Source organism: Lissotriton vulgaris, chromosome 5, assembly GCF_964263255.1.
Source record: "Lissotriton vulgaris chromosome 5, aLisVul1.2, whole genome shotgun sequence".
NCBI classification, from domain to species: Eukaryota; Metazoa; Chordata; class Amphibia; order Caudata; family Salamandridae; genus Lissotriton; species Lissotriton vulgaris.
Genome location: NC_141693.1, coordinates 1,950,212,078 through 1,950,235,776, shown reverse-complemented (window position 1 = coordinate 1,950,235,776; position 23,699 = coordinate 1,950,212,078).

Genomic DNA, 23,699 nt, shown 5'->3' with positions numbered 1-23,699 from the left:
CCTTCGACACAGTCTGCCACAGCACCCTTTTACAACGCCTCAAAAACATCGGAATACAAGGAAAAGCACTTGAATGGATCACCTCGCTCCTCGCCGGAAGAACCCAGAGAGTCCGCCTTCCACCATTCAAGTCCGAGGCCACTGAAGTCATCTGTGGCGTACCACAAGGTTCCTCACTCAGCCCCACCCTCTTCAACGTATACATGAGCCCCCTCGCGGCCATCGCCCGCCAACACAACCTCAACATCATCTCTTACGCGGATGACACTCAACTGATCCTTTCTCTCACCAATGACCCCCAGCACCGCCAAAACTAACCTACACGAAGGAATGAAAGAAGTCGCCGAATGGATGAAACACAGCCGTCTGAAACTGAACTCAGATAAAACAGAAGTCCTCATCTTAGGTTCATCCCCCTCTGCATGGGACGACTCTTGGTGGCCAGAGGCCCTTGGAAAAGCACCCATCCCGACAGACCACGCACGTAACCTAGGCGTTATCCTGGATTCTTCACTCTCAATGAACAGACAAGTCAACGCCGTATCCTCATCCTGCTTCAACATTCTCCGCATGCTCAAAAAAACATTTCGCTGGATCCCCACCGAAACCAGAAAAACAGTCACCCATGCTCTGGTCACGAGCCAACTGGACTACCGAAACACCCTCTACGCAGGCACCACCGCTAAACTCCAGAAGAAACTCCAACGAATCCAAAACGCCTCAGCCAGGATCATATTAGACATCCCGCGCAACGAACACATCTCTGATCACCTGAAAGACCTCCACTGGCTACCCTACCCGTCAATAAGAGGATCACTTTCCGACTGCTAACCCACGCACACAAATCACTCTACGACATCGGACCAGAATGCCTCAACTCACGACTGTCCTTCTACACCCCCTCCCGCCAACTACGTTCTTCCAGCCAAGCCCTCGCCACTGTACCCCGCATCAACAAGACCACCATGGGAGGCAGATCCTTTTCATACCTGGCTGCTAAAACATGGAACTCACTCCCCACTTACCTTCGCCTTACCCAGAACCACCTAGCATTCAGAAAGCAACTTAAAACGTGGATATTTGACAAGTAATCCTCCTCCCCTCCCTAAGCGCCTTGAGACCCTCTGGGTATGTAGTGCGCTATATAAATTCTTTGACTTGACTTGATGCAAGATTTGCACCACATAGACAGCATTAGGGGAAAAAGTATTTATCCTCTTGGTTGATCATGTGCATAAAATAAGATAGTGTCAAGAGGCACAAACGTGGGATGTGCAACATAAAAGTGGGATGTTTCAAGGTTTGACAGTTCTGCAGATGAGGCACATAAACAACAGTTTCACTACCACTTTTAAAAACAACAGTTACATGCCCAATTATGTTGGGGATATATGCAGATGTATTTTTTCCCCACATACCATAATTGTATTTTTTTTTAAAGAGTGCAAAGACCCCTTGGAAGAAATTCTCCATGAAAGATAACAAGATTAAAAGTTACTTGCCTGTAACATTGGTTATTATATTAGGAATCTCTCCAGACATGCCTAAGTAGAATATGCAAAGCTATCGATTCTCTAAAGACACTCATGCAGTGACACTCACACAATGGCGTCCTTTCAGTGAGACCCGTGCACCCAGGGCATTTCTATCTGCATACTCAAGGTATGGTCTCTCAGAAAACACCTCCCACTCCTTTTCTGAAATATGAATTTTTGGTGCTGAATGGTGAAATGAAAAACTTGCACATACAAATATAAACCTTACATAGACATTTCTTTTATGATAAATGTCACAGTCCAGTGTAGTTCTTTGGCTTACCTTGAGGGCCAAATAGTTTAGTTTTATAATAGTAATTTCTCAGTATATCCATCAACCAAATATCTTGTTTTAGGTTGTACCCTCTATCAACTTACCTGTTTCCAGCCTCGTTCGCCTCTTTTACTTAATACTATGCACTTTTCTTCTTCTTAAATCGTGTCTTTTTGTGTTCTCCACAAGATCTCAGCCCCAGCAGTTGAGATGGAAGACAGCCTCCACTATGCCCAGATCAATCTACGGAAATCGACTTGCCGCAGTCCACCCAAAAGCAACACAACGTATGCACGACTGAACATACTAAGCACCAGAACCACCACTGTCGCCCAAGCACAGGACGATATCCACTATGCCCAGGTGAACCTAACAGCAATCGAGGCGAGGAGAATTCCAAGGGTGCTTGCCACTGGGCAGAACACAGAGTATGCCACCATCACTGCCAGTTAAAGACTACAGTTCAGAGCCGAGGAACATAAACATTGAGGTTTCCAGAAAAGAAAGTAACATTCAGGTTCCGCCTAACGCCTTGTTGAACAGAGGCCGCTTGGCCTCACACCAAAGAACCGCCATGCATTCTTCCATTTTTGATAAGACTAACTGTTCTTGTTTTTAAATTTGTTTTAAAGAAATGTTTTCCAAGTTGGTTGCTTTCTATGCATTTTAATGAAAAACATCTGTTGATCTGTTGTACAAGCAGTTTGCTTTAGGTGCCCATTTTCAGATTTAAAGATCAAAATGGAAGCCTTTAGCAATAACCAGGGGTAGCAACTGCTACTCCTTGTCCCTGATGTCATGAAGGGAACAGCAGGAACACAAAGTGCTTAGGTGTTCAAGCCCCATTGCTCTCTCTTTCCCAAGCCCCTTACCAGCAAACAGGCGGCACTGAAAAGCTGATGGAGGAGTAAAGATGGTCAACTTTGCCACGTAAATGGGAGTGAAAAGGAAAAAAGAGTGGGGTATCACTTCTATGGGCCATGCTCATGTGGTTATTGGACGTGAACAAGCAGGTTTATCAGGACGAAAAAGTCAGACTTTCAGCACAACAAAGTAAACTGAATCCTTATGCTAGAAGGTTATTTTCAACGTGCTTCTAACTGTTATTCACTTGGTTTTATTCTGTGGGCTTATCGGTGTGGTATAGCTGAAAATCTTAAGAGTATGGCATTTCAAGACTACAGTGAAATGTAAATATGTTGTAAACATTATAATAGTGATAAACATATTTAGTCAGATTATATCGACCTTTTCCATCAGAATTCATCTCTGAGCCAGCTACGCTGTCCCAGTCACAGGAGGGCTGACCGTAACTGAAACCCTAGTCTCTGGGGCAGAAGAGGTATATGAAATCCAATCTGTGCAACAGAAAACAGCCTGGCAACATCATCCAACCTCGGTTCTTGAGGATCCCTTGTTTTCACTTTAGTTTGTACCCAGCCTATTCTACTTTCTTGCCTTTGTTGTTTTCTCCCTACTCAGTCCCATCAGCTGCCTCGATTCCCGAGTGTGTTGGTTTCCTATTACCTTTACTGTTCATCTTTTGTCAGTTTGTCACCCTTCTGCCAGGCACCCTCCTTCCCAGTGATGCATTTGTGTTCCATCCTAGTTTGGTTACTGACCGGGCCTCCTGGTACACCGGGTGACTAGTTACCTCTTACCGGGAGACCCTGATCAGTGAAGACGCCGACCTTTAGAGCTGTGCGAGTCGTGCGACAAGGTGGTGTCACCTATGGCTGGAGAATGGTGCTATCACGTCACTTCCACCTCATCCCCAACAACCTCCACACCACTAGCGCGTAAGAGCGCGGCGCCGACCCGTGGGTGTTGTAGCCACAGAGAGTGAAGGGCGAGAACCCGTGCCTGCGAGGACTGCACACCTGGAGGAACTGCAATCCCCAACAACCTCCACACCACTAGCGCAGAAGAGCTCAACGCCAACCCGCGTCCAAGGGCGGACCCGTCCACGCTGAAGCCTGGAGGAGGCCGGGCTGGCCCACCCTCTAATGCCTTGATCATCACAGAAGGTAAAGTTAAGACCACCATGGGTAAAAAGAAGATGAAATTGCCAGATACTGACTCGGGAACTATCTTGACGCTAGATTAATTCCTTGTTATGGCTACAAGTGTAATTACAAAAGAGATCCTCCTTACAGAAAGGAGGCTCTCATGGGCGGTGTGGGGGTAATGCTGCACAGACGAGCCATCGGATTATACCGCAATTTTAAGCCCCTGGGGATCCTTCCCTAGATTTACCAGCACCCCCTCAGGATGTATGTGCCATCCCAGTAACCTCCCCTATGGAGCCCCCAGGAAAAAGGAAGAGAGGTGGGCCTAAAGAGTCCCAACCCCTCCCCCAAAACACAAAACGTAAGAAAAGCTCCAATAATCCAGTCTCTCGGCCAATCAAATCAAACGCAGGCACGTGCCATTGTCAATTTGGATGTTTTATATGATAAATTGAACCTTCTTCTCTTTAACATATTTTATTGATTTTGTACATCAAATCCACATGTAGGAAAAAGGCATCAAATTAGCATATTGCTTGTACAGCACATATCTTATGCGTTTACAACAATCGTGCAGCAACGTTCGACAATATCCCTGAGGACCTCATACAATTCTTAATTAAAATTACAGCGTTTCCCGGGTACAATAGGGTAGGTCCATGGCTGTAAAACAGTGTGCGGTATTATGACTCCTACGCATCCATCAGAAATCAGCCAATGTATACCTTGTTAAATTAGTAAAGTCAAGTATATACGTTTTCATATTTTATATCTAATTTACAATAACATACTCTCCCATCCCTCCCTCTCCCCGCATACCCGGCAAACTCTTCCCATTATTAATAAAGTCACATGCCCGTATCATGTTTCCGTGTACATAGTTTCTCTGTGTGCATTCCTGCTTTCACCCACCATGTTCTGTAATATGAACGCTGACATTGTTGATATGTGTGATTACAGTCTGCAGTCTGGGGCCTGGTTAGGAGCAACTATGTCCTCTCACAGGGTTGGATTGGGATCACAATTCGGCCCGGGCACTGACGAAAAAAGTGGCCCACATTCAAGAGGCGTGGCCCATATTTAAGGGGCGTGGCCCACATTCAAGGGGCGTGGCCCATATTTAAGCGGCGTGGCCCACATTCAAGGGGCGTGCCCTTTCATGAAACACCATTTGCACAGACAAGGAATGAAAGTGGGAGGATACTGTTCTTGCACACGACACAGGGCCAAGGTGACAATGGCCTACATGCTGAGCAACTAAAAAAAATAGCAAGGCCCCTTTTTGTCACAAAATTATTCCAGCCCTCCAGCACAGGAGCACCTAAAAAGCAGCAACGCCCCTGCTATTACTAACCTACTCAGCCCTCCCCAGACCTTCAGCTCAGGAGCACATGACCAGAGGTAAGGCCCCTGCAGGGCCGGACTGGGAACCGAAACCGGCCCTGGCAAAGTGCTCGGCCGGCCCCTCCTCCCCCTGGGTAGGGGGGGGGGGGTTGAAGGTGCGACCGCACTCACTGCCAGGGCCGGTTTTCGGCCGATTTTGTTACAGGGCCGTTTTTGCAGCTAAAAACGGCCCTGTAACAAAAACGGCCCCCTGGGGCCCAAAACCGGCCCCCACCCATGCGGCCGACCGGGGGATTGCCCGGTGCCCGCAACGGCCAGTCCGGGCCTGGGCCCCTGCAATTAGTAAATGAATCAACCCTCCAGGCCTTGGGAAAATGTCCTGGCAGGGGAGCACAAAACACAGCTTTCTGGGTCATCCAAGGTAGCCAGGTAGCCAGGGGGGAGGCTGAGGTGAAGCTGGTGCATATGAAGTGCCTTCCCAGTGTGTTCTGGCAGTTTGAGTATTTACCATTTACTGTAGTATTACCCTTGTACCTGTGTATGGTACCCTTTTGTAACTTGCACAAGTCACTTTTCTCTTGTAACACACTGTTTGCTACCTCTCACTTTTGTTTGCTTTAGATACTTGCACAAGTGCCACCATTGCCTACGTAACGTTTGTTCTTGTGCTGGAGTGTCTGCCATTAATTGCAGTATTATACCTCCACTTGTATTTTGTACGCTTTTGTAACCTGCACACATATCTCTTTTTCCTCCTGTAATGTATCGTTTGCTCCTCTTGTATTTTGGTTGCTCACTATTGTCACTTTTGATTCATGTAACTTAACGTTTGCTTTTGTAATTTGCCCACTTATAATTTTTTCCTCATGTATTATTGCTGTTCCTAGTGTGAAGCGCTCTGACACCTTCGGGTAAAGTCCGCGCTATATAAAATCGCATAAATAAATAAATAAAACAAAAAAAATCCAAACATCACCAGGCCCCCACAGCAAGACCCAATCTTCCTCGCCCACTATGCCCTGAATGTGAAGGGCTGTGGGCGAGGTGTTAAGACTAACATCGTTTCTGGGCTGCATGGGCGCCAGGGGGCCGAGGTGCAAATGGCTCAAAGGCCTGAGAAACACCTGGCCCCCAGGGAGGCCGATTATTGCAAACAATCACCCCTCCCCTCTCCAGCCCAGCATCAGCTTGATTGCTTGGCAGGGTAGGGGTGAAGGAGAGGCCACAGTTGACAATCGCTGTCCGGCCGCACAGCGAGGCTGCTTTCATTTTCTCAGTCTCTGTCTCCGTGCACTCTGTGGGCCGGTTATTTTTCTCCCCTTTCCTAGTCCATTCTCTGTGGACTGGGACAGGAGAGAAAAAAAACGGCCCACAGAGGGCACTGAGGCACCGGCCCTTCGGCCCATTCCCGAATGCCCGCCTTGCCAATCCGCCCCTGTCCTCTCAGTATGATTGCATGTCAATCGCAACGTATTCCTCCATCAATGCATTCCAAGCCATAGATAGTGGTGTTTTTCGTAAACCCCTGTGTTCTTCTCTTTGTAATTCAGCCCCTTCTGCTTTACCCCCTCTGACCATTTCCGCATGCCAGTCCTGCAAGGATGGCGCCATAGTGGTTTTCCATCGTGTTGTAGTTTTTCTTTTAGCTGAGAGAAGCACAAGATTAGCGAATTTATGAATTGGGTTATCTTTCTTCCCTCGGGGCCCCAGACCCAGTATACAGTATCCCATTGAATCATTATTGCGCACTGGGGCGATATCCTTCAATATTTGACACACAGATGCCAAGTAGTGCCCTAATCTCGGCAGTCCCATACCATGTGTACCAGCCCCACATTAGGTGTGTGACATCGCGGGCATATATCCCTCGTTCCCGGGAACATGGTGCATATTCTACGTGGGGTCAGATAGGCTCTGTGTAGCAGCATCAATTGGATGAATTTAAATTTGGGAATACGAGACAACTTTTTGGGGTGACCTAGTATGATATCTAATTCCCTGTCTGTAAATGCGCGGCCCACATCTCTCACCCGTTTGTCACGGAGTGGTTGCATCGATATCACTGCTACTGTGTGCATCCCCTGATATAGCCATTTGGTCAGATGTGCCCCGTGTCCCATTAGGTATTGCACAGTAAGTAGCGTGTGTGTTTCTGGTTCAGTACCACCCTGAGTCCAGGTGTCCCGAATAAATCTAGAGATGCTGGAGTGTAAAAGAAACAGTCTATCCGAAGCTCCATGCTCTCGCATAAATGCTTCGTGTGACATTAGGGTACCCTCGGAGAACGCCATAATTGTAGTCATTCCCATGTCTGACCAAGCCCGCAGATTTCGATTAGTCACTACACCTGACTGTGTGGGAACACCTAGCAGCGGAATGGTAGGAGCATATGGTAGCATCCATTTTGTGCATCTCAGTGCGCTTTTTCAATGTGTTATTGCTATTCTTAATAGGTGGGGTGTCGATGTTGGGATCTTGGCCCTGGGCAATAGGAGCCTATGGATATCTCTGCGGTCCCATTCCCGGCGTGACATATATAATTCCTGTAGGTTACGACCCGCCAACCAATACGCCAGCCACTGCAGCTGGCTAGTGTAGCAGTACGCCTTCAAGTCTGGCACCCCCAGTCCTGCCTGGTTGGTACTCAATTGTAGTTTCAGTAGGCCAATTCGTCTGCGCCCTGTGCCCCAAATCAATGCTATTACTATGAAATTCAACAATTTAAAGACCCCTGTTGGTACAAGTATAGGTAGATTGGTGAAATAATAAAGCAGTCTCGGTAGTAGCACCATCTTAGTTATGGCGACTCGCCCTGCCGCTGATAGAGGCAGTGAGGTCCAAAACCTAACTTGGGGCTTGAGAGCAGTTACCGCACGGGTCAGGTTGCAGTCTAGCAAGTCTGTTGTATCCCCATAGATCTGTATTCCCAAATACCGGAAGGTATCAGGCGCTATGTTGAATTTCCATTGACCCGAGGTTAACTCTCCAGTACACGTGGGGTCGGCAAAAATAATAGGCATAAGATTTTGTGGCATTTATCGAGATTCCAGTTAACTCCTGAAAAAAAGCCAAAGTTAAGGGCAGAGCCTCAAAATCCATATCTATGTCATTTATATATATAGAATGAGGTCATCTGCATAAGCAGAAACAATATGTTGTGTGACCTCTCAATATTCCCTTGTACCCCAGTAGGGAAAGGAGTCTATACAGAAGGGGTTCCAGAGCCAAAATAAACAATGGCGATAATAGGCATCCTTGCCTGGTACCACTATATCCCGACATGTCGGAACCGCCTCGTCCGGGCTTCAGAAGTGAAACCGCAGTCGCTCGCAATGTAGTGGAGGGGAGCATACCTGTTTCCAGTGAAGAGTGGTACAGGCACTGTAAATGAGGTTTCAGCAAATCAGCATATACAGCATAAAATTCAACAGGTAGGCCGTCGTTGCCAGGGGTTTTATTGCGCGGTAGAGCTTTAATCACCTGTCGTATGATGTAAATAAATAATTTACTCTCTTAATTTCTATGCAGGTAAGTACTTAATCAATAATAACTCAGTTCGGATGAAAGAAAACAGAGTCCGTGGTGTTAGAGTTCTAAGGGGTTTTATTCCTCAAAAAAGGAATGGTTACGGCCAAGATATCATGTTCTGCCCACCACAGGGGTGACAGAAGGGATAGAGCGCGCTACATTTTATTAACAGTACATAGCTTATATACTTATTTCATTCCATAAGTAACAGTGCAAGAGGCGTAACAGCTGAGAGAAGACAAGATAACAATATACACGTGGTACAAGTGCGTAATCAAGAGGCGTGAACTAGAGGTGTGTGCTAGAAACGTCACAGGCAGGTGTCACAAATGGGTGGCACTAACAGAAAATGTTGCAATGTCAGCAGAAATCGGAAGCTTGGATGCGCGCGCAGCTGCATGACGTGTGATTGGAGGGGTGCAGGGGACTTGACATTTACACTGACGGAAAGAGACAGAAGTCTGGCATGTCAGATCAACTTGTGCTTCTATCATATCTGATATCTGATGTTTAGGAACTAAGCTATCTGGGCAGAAAGGTCTCTAGAGCAGAAGCTATTCTATACTTGCTGTGAGTGCGTGTATAAGCGCCTGAGTGTCTGTATGAGAAGCGTGGGGCATGGGGCCTTCCATGGAAGCATGGCAACAGAAGCTATGAATTACTTGCATAGAGACAGGTCGGCCCTTTAGCCCTGTAGCTGAGAAGGATGTTTACTGAAGCTAGCAGGCAGGAATGTATTTTCGGGGAGGGAAACAGATAACTCGAAGGTTATAGTCAATCTTGGCAGGCAGCAGGCTGAGCCAAGCACAGAGGGCCGCGCTAGAAGTAAGTCAGAGTTCACGAGTACAGGGGCTGCCTGGGCAGAGATTTCTCGGAGTCAGAAGCCAGAAAAGAGGCTCGGTGGCAGGGATTCAGGGCCTACTTCAGCCAGGGCTGAAAAACGTAGGAGTACACTACAAAAAGACGTTGGCATAGCATACTTAGGAACGGACCATTCAACCCATTCATGGTGGGCCTGAAAGAGGACATGTTAACGTTGGACGCAAATGTATTTGCGTCTTCATAGCTGGTACAGGAGGGAAGTTACATGCACTTTAATTCGTACATGGAGTCAGTGGGGTACGCGCTAGGGAACATAACTTGACCATAAAATTTATATTACCTCATTCCCTCCTTGTTCCCTACGGACCCTTCATGATATATCGATCCTCATGAATCGATCAGTCTGTTCTTGTAACATTATATGTTCATCTTTCTTTCTTTGACTGTTTGAGAGGCAACTGGAATGCTCAATGCAGGATGTGGCACACAGTCCACATATCGCTGGCCCACACTGTAGGCACAGGCAGCAACTGAATACTATAACAAGGCCAATGCCTAGGAATGATAAGATCTTCCATCCCCAAGCGGATAACGTTGTCCAGAACCAACCGGACCAAGTCCAGGTGCCTGGATTCTGATGTATCTGATTTGCAATTTTATGCAAACGGGTAATAGCTTGATAGACAGATGGTGCGTTTTGTGGAATGAAAACACAGCAACTTGACCCGATGACCTTACAGGCTCCACCTCTATCTGCCAAGATGACGTCAATCACGAGACGATTTTGAAGGACAACAACCCGCATAGCAGATTGCTCCTCTGTTAAGTTACCTAAGGCGGAGGCAGTTTCGTGTACTACTGCTTCAAGTGTTCTTGTTAATCTGCGTATTAATTTACTGTTTTGGACAGGTCCTAGGAAGAAAAAGAATCCTTTATTGAAATCAGTGTACTGTTCCCATGCCGTTTCTGTGTAGTCGACAAGTGGAATATCTCTTTTGGGTCTATTCGGTACTAGATTCGTATTTCTATGGTAATCAGGGGGAGCTAGGAAAACAGGTGGCAGAAGGAATGCAATATAACAGGTACCATCCCAATCTGGAGGCAAACGTATGTATGCGGTATGACCACAAACAAAATAGGAGTGACTAATAGCTTTAAAGGACGATTTACCATGGTCACTGAATTCGACCACAGTAGTGCATTTACTATGACCTACGTGTACTGAACCTTTCTTGCTAACACATAGTTCACCTGTGACTGGTAATACTAACATATGGGGCAGAACTGGAGCAGCTTCGGATTCAACAGTAAGGATCATAAGGCTAATTGTGTAATTACCTAATCCATATACTTCATTTTCTAGATCAGTTCCTATTCGAGTGGGAAGTCCCTCTTTATCAGGGTAACAGACGTTGAGCAGGACTAAGTTCAAGTTTCCCCAAACCCAGCCCCCATCGAAAACAGCAATATCGGGATCTAAGGAATTAATTATTTTAAACCATGCTCCACAGGAGCCATTGTGAGTGAACGGGTACGGAAAGAGGGGCAGAGCTCCCTTGTAATTCTGGTAGGGAGGGAGTCGGCCACATATCCAGCAGTTGGTAGCATTGTTTGTCTGATGGGAGAGGTGTAACATACTAATGAATGTATTGTTGCGCAGCGCAAGTCTGTAAGAGAGTTCATGTGCAGGAAGTTCACTAAAAGTGTGTTCAGCAGAGACATTATAAGCAGATTGTTCACGCCTGAAAATAGGCCAATATGTAGGTAGCAGAATGCTGGCAATAATAATTAGAATACTTAGAAAAAACATTATTAACAACGTCACTATACAGTGACTGCGCAGTGATTTGCAGTAAGTAATTCGTTTGATTTGTCTCTCTCTCTCTCTATCTCGATCTAGGGGATACATCCATGTCAGAAACTATTTAACCGATTCACCTAGGGGAGGACTTAAACAATTAAACTGTCTGACTTGCTAGATCTGAGTTTCATTCGATATAGTTCTTGGGGAGTCTTTTCTCGTTCGGATACGGTAAAGTCTTTCGTTTCAACACAGTCTTTGGTGGGGGTGGACGAGTCAGAGTCCTGTTTTAGTCCGTTTTTTAGTTCATTGCAGAGTTTGATGTGACTCGTGTGGACCCACCCCTTTCTCCCTTCTATCTTCACGGCGGTCCTGGTGGTAAGGAGGACGGTCTTCGGGGACTTCCAGCGGGGCTCCAGCGGACTTTTCCGGTCGAAATTCCGGACGAGTACCAGGTCCCCAGGACGGACCTCATGCGCCTTTACATCGGTGTTGTCAGGGAAGGCTGCGGCAACCTGTGAACGACATGATTGGAGTGCAGACATCAAGGAGGCAAGGTAATCTGTCAACATATTGCAATCAACATCGGTTATTTTCTTCGGAATGGGCGTCCCCCACATATTCGGAGGTCTGCCAAAGACCACTTCGTACGGGGATAGCCCTGATCTAGAATGGGCGACCATTCTCATGTAGAATAGTGCCACGGGCAGGGCGACTATCCAGTCGACCCCCTTATCCTGACATATTTTTGCAAGGCGAATTTTTAGTGTCTGATTATGCCTTTCTACAAGGCCTGCTGCTTCGGGATGTCGGACACAGTGGAACCTCCACTGATATCCTAGCAAGAGGGAAACTTGTCTCATCAACTCGGACGAGAATGGCTGTCCGTTATCTGAATACACGACACGGGGCAAACCGTACCGTGGGAAGAATTCACGAACCAACTGTCTGGCAGTGGTCGGAGCGGTGTAGTCTGGAACTGGGTATGCTTCGGTCCAACGGGACAGGGCACAAACAATTACAAGGACATACTTAAATCCTCGGCAGCTATTCATCTGGATATAATCCATCTGGAGGACTTCAAAAGGGTGATCGGGAGGATGAAATCCTCCTTGCTCTACAGGGACGCTTTTTCCTGGATTGAACTGACAACAGATCATGCAAGTACGCACTTTCTGTTTTGCTGCTGCTCGTAAGTGTTTATTGTACCAGAGATTTTGTAAACTGTCTAACATCGCTTTCTCTCCGAGATGTGCAGGACTATGTGCGGTATTTATCATGCTTTGAACCATTGAGTCGGGGAGAAACCATATAGATTTTTCCTTCGTCACCCAACCTTGATCTGTCTGGATCCCTCCTAGTTCAGTCCATTTCTTTATCTCATCTGGAGTAGCATGTGTCTGGATATCGATTACGTCTAGGGTGGGATCTCTAACTGCCATACACTGTGTCGGTACTATTGTCTTTGTCACATCAGTAGTCTGAGTGTGAGTCAGTGCTGTATGTTTTGCTGTCTGGTCTGCCAGGTCATTACCCTGGGAAACGGAATCTGTAACTTTAGTATGTGCTTTACACTTCATGACTGATATGCCCGAGGGCAAATGTATTGCTTCTAACAGTGCTTGGATGAGGGGACCATGCTGAATCTTGGCACCATGGGAGGTCAAGAAACCTCGCTCTTGCCAGAGGACTCTGAAGTCGTGTACAACTCCGAAGGCATAACGGGAATCAGTGTATATGTTAACATTTCTGTTCTTGGCTAGAATACAAGCTCGGGTCAGAGCGATGAGCTCTGCTGCTTGAGCAGACAGTGTGTCAATACGATGTGTTTCTTTAATTTCAGTTTCAGTGGTCACGGCATACGCGGCCACTAACTCTCCTGTACTTGTTCTCATGCATGAACCGTCCACATAAAGTGTCAGGTCTGGATTTGTCAATGGAACATCTGTTAAGTCTCGTCTAGGCTTTGTTACTGCATTAATGATTTCTATACAATCATGTGAGGCTGGATCTGTCATACTTGTGGGTAACAGTGTTGCGGGGTTCAGGATACTGCAGCGTCTGATTTCTATGTGTGGCTGGAATAGTGTTAATTCATAACCTGTCAGTCGTGCTATAGTTAAGTGTTGAGTCTGGGTTCTGTTTAACAAAACCTCTACAGAGTGTGGTACTTGAACTGTCAACTGATGACCTAAAACAATTGAATCACTTTGTCTTATTGCTAACGCTGTTGCTGCTACTGACTTCAAGCACGCAGGGAGTGCCTGGGCTACTGAATCCAATGTACTAGAGAAATAAGCGCAAGGCTTATGTGAACCTGCTTGATCTTGAGTGAGGACAGACAACGCTGTACCATCACGTTCTGTAACGAAAAGTGTAAACGGTTTGCTGTAACATGGTGTTGCTAAAACTGGTGCTTGGCATAATGCTTTCTTTAAGTCTTCAAAAGCTTGTGTATGTTCCTGAGTCCAAGGGAGGACAGTCGAAGTCGCTGCCTCCTGTGTCGTTAACTGGATGAGTGGTTTAGCTAGAAATGCATACTGGGGAATCCATTGTCTGCAGTACGAGGTGAGGCCTATGAAGGCCCGCACTTCCTTTTGTGTCTGGGGCTGCGGCATATTTGCAATTAACTGAATGCGATCGGGAGTGAGCTGTCTCCCCACTTTGGACAGCAAGTGACCCAAGTACACAACTTGCTGAACACAGAATTGTAGCTTCGAAGGAGACACCTTGTGTCCCTTGTCGGCCAGGAAATGTAAAACTGTCAGTGATGCTTTTTCACATTCGGGCTCACTTCGTGCGGTGATCAGTAGATCATCGACGTATTGCAGTAAAGCGGTGTTAACTGGCATTTGAATACAATCTAGTTGTCTTTTCAGTGCTTGACTATAGATGCTGGGGCTTTCTGTGAATCCTTGAGGTGCGCGCGAAAATTTGAAGCTGCGTCCATTTAAACTGAATCCGAAGAGATATTGGCTCTCTGGATCAATAGGCACGCTGAAGAAGGCGTTCTTGAGATCAATTACAGTGAAGAACGTTGCTTCTGAATCAATGGCAGTCAATAAGGATGAGATATCGGGGACCACAGGATACTGTGGGATAATGCATTTGTTTAATTCTCGAAGATCAATCACCAGCCAATATACTGGCGGTGCATTGGGATCAGTACGTTTAAGAATCGGAATGATGGGCGAATTATAGATATTGGAGTCGGTCTCGACGACCACTCCTTGGGCAATGAGCTCTTCAATGATTTTCAGTAAAGCCACTACAGCATCGGGTGGTAACTTGTATTGTCTGATTCTGGGTAATACAACACCTGCCTTGAGTGTAACGCGGTATGGTGTAATGTGCATACATCCTACATCAGTTGGGCCTTTTGCCCACAAGTAATCTGGTACATTTTTCAATCTGACATCAAATTCACGCAGAACATAATGACCCTTGAAATCCCGCAGAAAGAGTCTAACTCCCTCCGGGGAACAGCATATTATAGCTCCTAGAGCCTTCAATGTTCTAATTCCTAGCAGATTTTCTGGACATGATTTTGTAAGTAACAAGTCTGTAACACGTGATAATGGACCCACAGCCAGGGGGACTGGTTGCGATACCTCATTTACAATAGGCTGTCCTGAAAAACCAAGGGAAACATTTTGTGAGCCTGAGAGGGGTGCCCCTGGAACTTCATCATGGCTGATTGTAGTGCGACTTGCCCCTGTGTCAATTAGAAACTTTCTGTCTTTTCCCAATACTTGACTGTGTACATAAGGACCTTCTTGATCTACAGGAATTTCAATAAGAGGCAAGCCACCTTCCCTCTCTAGGCTGTTTCATGTATATCGGGAATATTCGGGATAAGCGGACTGGGCATACTGGTACATCTGTTGCGAAACCTGCTGAGTTGCAGCAATGGGCTGTGGCTGTGGCACTGCTACTGTCTGTGCTGGAGTCGAAGAAGCATGCATAGGCTGTGTACTCTGTGTATTCTGATGCTGGTTATGGTCTTGTCTAGGTGGATGCGGTCTTTCTTTAGTTTTACCTGTCGCTATGTTATGTTTCAGAACTGGGCATTCATGTACGTAGTGACCTGGCTGCTTGCAATAATTGCATGTCCCTTTAACGGGAGCGGCAGTGTGACTTGTCTGGGTCGTACCCTTTCTGTGACCGTCGGATGGAACCGTTTGTGCTACTAACATTTTCATTTTCGTGTCTTTCATGCGTTTTTGTTCCTGATCTTGTTCTTCTCTAATTCTGTTCTGATGATATTGTAACATTTGTAACATCTGGGATGGCGTATTTGCTTGCCATGTACTCTCGACCTTGTACACTCTATTTTTAACTAACGGTAGGGAATTCTCGACTAACTTTGATACAAAAAGATGTGGGTACGACTCGCTACTTGGCTGGAGGCCACTATTAATAATAAAACATTTCTCGAATCTTGAATAGTAGTCACTAGTATCTTCATCATGTTTCTGTTTACAGGACGAGATTGCATCCCAATCCTCCTTTCTTGTTGTCAATAATCTGGGCAGGACCTGTACTATCAAACCTGGTAATGCTTTAGTTTTGTCCCCAAGGCCTAACCCTGGAACCCGTTTTTTCTCTTCCTCTTCTATTTCTGCCCAGGCAATCTTTGTGTCTCCCACCTCCCATTCCTTTTCCTTCAGTTTCTCGAATATACCCGTAGGCAATAATACTTTCAACATTTTCATGATGTCATCATACGTGTAGTCTCCCATCAGTAACATGTCTTTGAGCTCTCTATGAAAACCTGCAGGGTCTTTGTCATGGCACGGAACTAATTTCTTCATTTCTAACAGTTCTAATTTAGTTAGAGGCGTGTGTACATACACGCGTTTCAATGTTTTATCCTCCCCCATAACAGGGTGCACTTCTCGTAAGGGGTTCTGACTTTCAATACCACCCCCGCATTGCATGTGGTACATTTTCCTTTCTGGAGGTGGGGCGGGAACATATTCAGGGCTTACAAAGGTATCATATCTGTGTCGTTGTTCTAGAATTATTTGAATTAATTTTGTACTTAGACCTCTCCATCTATCCATGAGTAGTGCTTCTAGTGTTTCGTGTAAGGGACCTGGATCGGAATAATGTTTTCTGTATTTAATGAGAAGGTGCTGAATCATGTATACACCTGCTAATTTCTGTTCGTCGGGGGAGAGGTTCAGAAATGTCTGGGCCATGGTATCATTATTATATATGTCTGCATTTTCGGCCCATGATACAGCTGATCGGGCTAGTTCTTGTTCATCCATAGAATTGAGTACGTGGTACCCAACTCGGTCTCGGAGCCTTTTATCAGTTTCCTGGAACTGATGCTCAGCAGAATTCGGATTTGTTAAGGCAGAGAAGAAAACTCTCTTGCTCTCTGGACGGATACCCTTCCTAAGGTAAGTTCCCTTACCTACATATGCTATAGTTCCTACATTTCTTTCGGATTCTTCCTGTTCTTCTTCCTCCTCGGAGGAAGCCTTTTCTTTCTCTTTCTGGTGTACTGCTATCACTGCTTTCCTAATTTTCTTGTACATAGAGTCTATGCAATTCTGTCTGTCATGTTTTCCATCAGCTATATTTTGACCCCACTTGTTCAATGCATCTAATTCACTCTGATCGGTTCCGGGCCTGTCTCGTTCTCTTATCAGACAATTTATGAAAAATCGTAGTATCAGCGCTTGCATGCCAACTTTCTGTTTCTCCATGGCATCCTTAATACTGTCAGGGTCTTTTCCTGTCTGCACAAACTCATATATTCTATCTAGACGCTCCTTCATTCCTGCATAGCATAACAAGCTATCCGTAGCAGACCTTAACCGTAATGATGCCAATATCATTGAATCGTCCTTTCCGGGTACTGGATCGTATCTGCAAACTGACATGTTTTCTTTTAATGCGTCAAGGCGGGATGAATTAGAGGAGTGGGGAGACCTGTACGTGAGAGGACTCTGCATATCTCTGAGATTGAATCTGTGAGTTGGTGGCGGGGTCTGAGGACCCGCGGTCGCACCTCCTGAAGCGGAAGCTTGTACATTACCTCCCTGTGGAGTCTGTATCTGGACTGGAATTTGTCGTTTAGGTGGATCAGGTAAACGTGGTTTCGGCAGGTCTGTTTTGAGTACCGGAAGTGGCGGGGCTGGCGGAACAGGAGAAGTCTGTTGTGGTACCGGCGGAACATGACCTGGGGGTGGAGTGCCACCCCCGTCCCTGTCAGTAGGCAGGGCACGAACAGGCAGATTGGTGTAGGCTGGCGCTACATCTTCTAGGTAGGAATTTAGGAATATGTCTTTAGTAGTCTTGTGCATTACTTTAGTTGGAACTAATGGTGACGGCAAATTTTTCGGTATTTCTGAAATGGCGTCAGGTGTACCTTCGGCCAAAAGATACATGTTGTTCACTTGGCTATTTCGGATGCGATCTATTTGTTCTGATTTCACTCGAATTCCTTCGATAACTAATTCATTTTCTTGGGCCTTTTCTGATTCTTTAAGTCTATCTTCTCTACGAAGTGCTCTTTCAGCACGTTTATGTGATTCCTTACGCCAAAATTCTATGGCGTCTTTCTGGGATTGTCTGGCTTTCTTCTTCCGTAATGCCTCTTCTACCTTAATGATGCACTCGGCATCCCATGTTCCGTTAACTGGCCATCGGTATCTTTCTTCTAGGTGCTTTGTATACTCGGTCCATAATTCTAGATACAGGATGGCGTCTATGCCATGCTTATTATACATAAAATTGCCTGGAGTGTCCCTAGGGGGGATAGGGATTTCTTCCTCTAACATCCCTTTCCTAGTTCCTATCTGCTTTAACTTGTTGAAAAACGGCATTGTGCCTACTTGATACTGAAATGCTCGATCCTGGATACTTAATTCTGAATTTTAACTAGTTATACAAGAAAACACAATAATGCACAAAAAAACAGTCCCATTCATACCACGACATTAATCACAAAAACATTTAAAAACATAGATGACTACCCCACTATACTAGATGTACTGCTCAACAGTACAGATACACTGTGGTAACAGTGCAGAAATTCAGAAATTCGGAATACTAGATATACTGCTAAACAGTACAGATACACTGCCTAAAAACAGTGCAGACCGGACTTGCGTACCCAAACCCGTCTAGATACGACCCAGCAATGGTACTCACCGGGAAGCACGGAAAACAGAAGGCCTCGGAAAACTCGACTGGACTCGACTCGGGACTTCGGAAAACTTCGGAAAACTTCGGAAAAACTTCGGAAAACTTCGGAAACCTGGTGGGCCTCTTGACACCTCGGACCTTGCTTCTTTCGGCTAGGCTCTGGTCGGGATCCTCCGCACTCCTCACCGCCTCGTCTGGGCACTGATCGCAGTCTTCGTCACCTCCGTGGGTCAGAGGGAGATGCAGGAAATCCTGCCGATACGCGTATGTTCCGGCTAACTGACGGCAGGGGACACAGGTTGCAACGCACCAACCGGCGCGTGAGGTGGGGGAGGGGTCCCTGTTTGGGCGCCAAAATGATGTAAATAAATAATTTACTCTCTTAATTTCTATGCAGGTAAGTACTTAATCAATAATAACTCAGTTCGGATGAAAGAAAACAGAGTCCGTGGTGTTAGAGTTCTAAGGGGTTTTATTCCTCAAAAAAGGAATGGTTACGGCCAAGATATCATGTTCTGCCCACCACAGGGGTGACAGAAGGGATAGAGCGCGCTACATTTTATTAACAGTACATAGCTTATATACTTATTTCATTCCATAAGTAACAGTGCAAGAGGCGTAACAGCTGAGAGAAGACAAGATAACAATATACACGTGGTACAAGTGCGTAATCAAGAGGCGTGAACTAGAGGTGTGTGCTAGAAACGTCACAGGCAGGTGTCACAAATGGGTGGCACTAACAGAAAATGTTGCAATGTCAGCAGAAATCGGAAGCTTGGATGCGCGCGCAGCTGCATGACGTGTGATTGGAGGGGTGCAGGGGACTTGACATTTACACTGACGGAAAGAGACAGAAGTCTGGCATGTCAGATCAACTTGTGCTTCTATCATATCTGATATCTGATGTTTAGGAACTAAGCTATCTGGGCAGAAAGGTCTCTAGAGCAGAAGCTATTCTATACTTGCTGTGAGTGCGTGTATAAGCGCCTGAGTGTCTGTATCAGAAGCGTGGGGCATGGGGCCTTCCATGGAAGCATGGCAACAGAAGCTATGAATTACTTGCATAGAGACAGGTCGGCCCTTTAGCCCTGTAGCTGAGAAGGATGTTTACTGAAGCTAGCAGGCAGGAATGTATTTTCGGGGAGGGAAACAGATAACTCGAAGGTTATAGTCAATCTTGGCAGGCAGCAGGCTGAGCCAAGCACAGAGGGCCGCGCTAGAAGTAAGTCAGAGTTCACGAGTACAGGGGCTGCCTGGGCAGAGATTTCTCGGAGTCAGAAGCCAGAAAAGAGGCTCGGTGGCAGGGATTCAGGGCCTACTTCAGCCAGGGCTGAAAAACGTAGGAGTACACTACAAAAAGACGTTGGCATAGCATACTTAGGAACGGACCATTCAACCCATTCATGGTGGGCCTGAAAGAGGACATGTTAACGTTGGACGCAAATGTATTTGCGTCTTCATAGCTGGTACAGGAGGGAAGTTACATGCACTTTAATTCGTACATGGAGTCGGTGGGGTACGCGCTAGGGAACATAACTTGACCATAACATTTATATTACCTCAGTATTTCCATCCCGGTCACTGGTTGTGCTAGTTCTTTACAGTGTTGCTGTATTAGCTGTGGTATTTGCAAACCGTCATAGAAGGATTCAAAGTCTGTGTCGCTATGACCTACTGGTTGCCTGTATAGGTGTGCATAGTAGTCCTTAAATGCAGTGTTGATGTCCAGTTGTATGATAACTATATTACCCTCACTAGTCTGAATCTCTAAAATAGGGGATGGTGGGGGAGCATTTTTAAACAATTTTGCCAGTAGGGGTCCTGGCCTATCCGCCTGTGTGTGTTGTTTCTGCGTATAAAGCCGATCTACTATGCTCAGTTCCTCTAGAAGCTCTGCATATTGTATGTATTCAGTCTACCTTCAAACTCCGTGATCCGGTCTATAAGGGCGAGCTGGGCTTCCGTCTTCATGCTAATTGCTACTCCCCTTATAACTGTTTTGAAGGGGTACCATTCCAGCTGGCGTTTACTAGCAGACCCTTTGTTCTCAGAGAAATAATTAACAATAGCATCGGATAATGTTCTACGGAAGACTTGGTCTTTCAGTAATAGGAGTTGTAACTTCCAGGTCGGTATCGGGGTCGGGATTATACCACATTGGAGCATTAACTCTACTGGATTATGATCCAAGAATGTCTTACCCATGTGCATCAAGTTGCTAACAGAACCAAGTAAAGCCCCAGAGCACAAAAAAAAAATCTATCTATGCAAGTATATAGTCGGTGTGGTGGGGAATAAAAGGAATATTCTATATGGCTCGGGTTCCTCACTCGCCAGGTATGATGCAGTTCCCAACCCTCCGCCCATCCCCTAAGCGCTTCTGCTTGTTTTTTACATTCAGTTGCATGTAACGGAGGGTGCAATCTGTCTAGATTAATGTCCAATACTGCATTAAAATCACCCCCTTACACCCAATGATAACCAGACCAGTCCGTCAATGCCGCGCTAAGGGCTTCCAGATATCTATCTTGGTCAGTGTTCGGGGCATATATATACTCCCAAAAACAATGTTTGCCCCATCCAATAAGCCATGGATCACTACATATCCGCCATTTAGGTCCACTTTTTGCTCCAGTAACCTAAAGGGGGTATTATTTTGAACCCAGATCGCTGCCCCCCGTGCAAATGCTGAATAGGACGTGGAAAACAATTGTCCCCTCCATTTCTGCTACAACTTAGATGCTTCGTCATGATTAAGGTGAGTTTCCTGTAGGAAAGCTATATTAATTTTCCTTCTGTTCAGCTGCACCAGAATACGGTGCCTTTTGTGGACCGATCCAATGCCCCTTCCATTCCAGGTACAGCATGTATACCTGTTAAGTGACGCCATCTTGACTCAGGAGATAAACTCTGCAGAGCATGTGAATTACTACGCTTGTGCGGTGTGTGGGAAGGCCGAGCATGAATAACTAACTAAACTCCCCAATACTAGGTTCCCCCAGATAACAACAGAGGACCAAACTTGTTTAAAGTTCAAGTTGAACTTTTCTGTCAAGAAATGCCATAGTGCAGTCGCTAGGGGGGGGAGGAGGCGGCAACTGCCCTATTCCAAATGGACATTACACTGCATAGGAATTAACTTAGTATGCCAATACATTCCCCTTTACAGCTTTTAGTAACTAGACCCTCTGGAAATATCTATCATCAGAAAACATAGTGAGGAATATCATATACATTACCACTCCCGACCATCCCTGAAACACAGTTCTAGTATTCGCTTGCATTCTGTGCAGTGATAGAGGGAAACAATGTCAAGCTAGCCTCAGATTCAGAGCGAAATGTAGCCACGTTCGAGGATTGCGTCAAAGTCATTGAGTTTGGGCATCATGAGCAGCCAGTGCCGCTGCTGTCATTTTGACTGTTCATAATTTGTTCTGGAGTTGGACCAGTGTCAGTAGCTTCCATGACTTATCTTTTCTCCACCATGTGGACCCTGGCCTCCCGTTGCAAAAGAGGTCGTCGCATTTGGCTTGATGGAAGTGAGGTCTGTGAGGCCGTTGGTGTAAATGTTATCTCCAACCAGTCCGTCACCTCTTAAGGGTTGTCGAAAAAGATGGATTTTTGACCATAAATACCTTTCAGTCGGGCCAGAAAAAGCAACGCATATTGGAAATTGCGTGTTCGTAAGTTCCTCTTGACCTCCTGAAAGGTGGCTCTGGATTTCTGTACTGCTAAAGTAAAATCTGGATACAGGGAAATCGTTTTGTTCTTGAAGAGTATAGGGGCATTCTCTCTAGCGGCCCTCAAGATCATGTTGCGGTCTTTATAATTCAGAATGCATGCTATTAGTGGCCTTGGTGGTGCTGCTGGTTGAGGCGGTCTAGGCAGCACCCAGTGTGCTCTCTCCACACTGTAGGGGCCGTTAACCCTTCCTTTGCCACATGGTCACTAAGCATTTTTCCACGAACTGGGTGGGGTTAGACCCCTCGCTGCACTCCGGAGTTCCAAGAATTTGGACATTGTTTCGTCTGGATCTCCCTTCCGCGTCATCCACCTTGTCTTGTAAGCCCTTCAATTGATGTTGGAATTGTTCGAGTTGAGAGGTGTGCATGTTTTGTTGTGGTATCAAATCATCCAGGGCCAGTTTATTCGACTTCATTTTATCCGTCAGCTTTTTATGGTCCACTTGCAGCAAGTTTAGATTAGTGGATAGCGCCCCATTTGTGCTTCAATCGCTACACGGGAATCCCGTATTTCTTTCAAAATTAAATCCAGTTTTGCAGCATGGTGGTCGTGGGAGGCACCACTTCGTTGTCTGAACTGTTGGAGGGTTCACCGCTAGGTGTGAGGTGCGTGTCTTCATTAGCTGCTGTGTCAGCTTGCTTGGCGCTAGGGCGTCCCATAGTGCCACGACGGCCGCGTATGCTCCTCTGCTCCAGGATGTTCCGTAAGGGGACTACTGCAGCGTTCCTCACCTCAGCAGTGTGCGCCTCTCGTAGCCAGGCGAATCACCAGCTCCAGCAAGAAGGTGTCCTCAGCTAGTATCCACTAGCCTCCCACTCCAACAAGGTTCCAGTCGTACCCCCACAAAATGCGTTGCAAATGCCACCGTCCACAATGCAGATGCGGTGTTGAAGGTCTGACCATACCTCTGGCTAGATACAATAACACTCCCAGCTCACCACTTTGCTGCACACCTCCATCCAGCCTCTGCTTCTGTGTAACAGCCCGCTACAGGGCAGTGACCAGGTGTCCGGGACGCATATTTGCCGGTTCAGCAGGCAGCCAAGAGCCCCCGTACCTCAGATGCACCTGTGGCAAACGTCTCATTCGCCCCTCTTCCGTGGCGGCGCCGGCGATATCAGCCTCGTCGTCCTCTCCAACGCCCTCGATCTCCCAATCAGGGAGGGTCAATGATCACAGTCTTTCTAAAATGCCACCGGGACCATTTCGCGATCCCCCTTTCCCCGGTGGTAGTCAGGACGTCCGCAACGCTGGGCACAGGGCCTCGCATGTCCTCCGCAAAGTATTCCGGAGCGAGCAATGGCCGCCGGTGCTGCGGTGCAGTCGCCGGATTTTGTACTCCAGCTGCGGACCTCCTTGCTCAACACGCTCCGTGGTCTCCTGCAGTGTCAGATATTTAACATTGTTGTAGCGCCAGCAGCCTCAAAAAGCACCAGGGTTCTCACCGCTCAGCGTCAGGCTTTCGCTAGTGGGAGATC